Below are 1,606 nucleotides of genomic sequence, written 5' to 3'. Positions count from 1 at the left end.
CCCTCCCCCCTCCACCTTCTCTCCCTCCCTCTCTCTTCCTACTCTCACCTTCCCTCCCTCCCCATTCTTTCCTCTCCCCATGCACCTTCCTTCCCGTCCCTCTCCTCATCTCTCCAAATTCTGCTTCCATCCTCCCCCGTTCCTACCCTTCCCTCCCTTTCCCCGTCCCTCCCTCGCTTCCCTTCCTTTTCCCCACCCACCTTCCCTCCCTCCTATTCCCTCTCACCACCCTCTCCACATCCTTCCCTCTCTCCCATCGCTCCCTCTCTGAGTAGGCGCAGATTCACCACGGCTTCATTTCACAGTCGGGGATCAGGAGACGCACAATAAAGTGACCACACACGCCCACCGCAATCTGACGCCACTCCTGCAGGTCGCTTTTATAGCCAGCAGCGCGGCCCCCGAAGTACAGCCTCCCCCGTGTGTGTGTGTGTGTGTGTGTGTGTGTGTGTGTGTGTGTGTGTGTGTGTGTGTGTGTGTGTGTGTGTGTGTGTGTGTGTGTGTGTGTGTGTGTGTGTGTGTGTGTGTGTGTGTGTGTGTGTGTGTGTGAGTTTTGGGGTTTTAAGAGGCATATAAATCCAAGATAGCTGACTCATGAAATATACCCAACACTTCTCCTCCTCCTCCTCCTCCTCCTCCTCCTCCTCCTCCTCCTCCTCCTCCTCCTCCTCCTCCTCCTCCTCCTCCAACTCCTCATTCTCTTAGTCTCGCCCAAAGAAGCCATTACTGTGAAAGGTTAAAGGATACAAAGAGAAACAAAAGGAAAAATAAAAGGGAGGAAAAAATATGGGTGGTATGTTATCTATTTCGGTTTGTTTATTTAGTATATATATATATATATATATATATATATATATATATATATATATATATATATATATATATATATATATATATATATATATATATATATATATATATATATATATATATATATATATATATATATATATATATATATATATATATATATATATATATGTAATACTTATTGATAAAACTGATACAGAGATATGGCCTTTTTTTAATTTTCGCATCAGTTGGTTTATCTCCTTTTCACTTAAAATAAAGATCACAACACATAGACTCTCTCTCTCTCTCTCTCTCTCTCTCTCTCTCTCTCTCTCTCTCTCTCTCTCTCTCTCTCTCTCTCTCTCTCTCTCTCTCTCTCTCTCTCTCCCTTCCTTAACTTTCAACAAAGCAACATTACAGATTTCAAGGATTGCACACAATCTTGCAATAACAAAGGTGGACAGGCCACCATCTCATATCTAATATTGTCCTTCATTTCGTCCACATTTTTTTCTTATCTGTACACACTCTTGTTTTATCTCCAAGCAACTTTTTCGTTATAAAAATTGAAGAAAGAAGAGACCCGCAACGTCTCTTACCGCTGTTCGCTCACCATTAATTATAGTCAACAGAAGGCGCTTACTCCCCAAGTGCATTAAGTACTATAAGCTGAAGAGGGAGCGAGATAATGGTAAACAAGGCAATATATCTAATCAGTAATGGATGCTTAATTTTTGGGACCGACTGGAAACGAATAACTTTGAACTGAATAATATTAAAGCCCACTGCAATCTCTCTCTCTCTCTCTCTCTCT

This window comes from Scylla paramamosain, chromosome 7 (assembly GCF_035594125.1).
Source record: "Scylla paramamosain isolate STU-SP2022 chromosome 7, ASM3559412v1, whole genome shotgun sequence".
Taxonomy (NCBI): Eukaryota; Metazoa; Arthropoda; class Malacostraca; order Decapoda; family Portunidae; genus Scylla; species Scylla paramamosain.
This window is presented reverse-complemented; position numbering follows the sequence as displayed.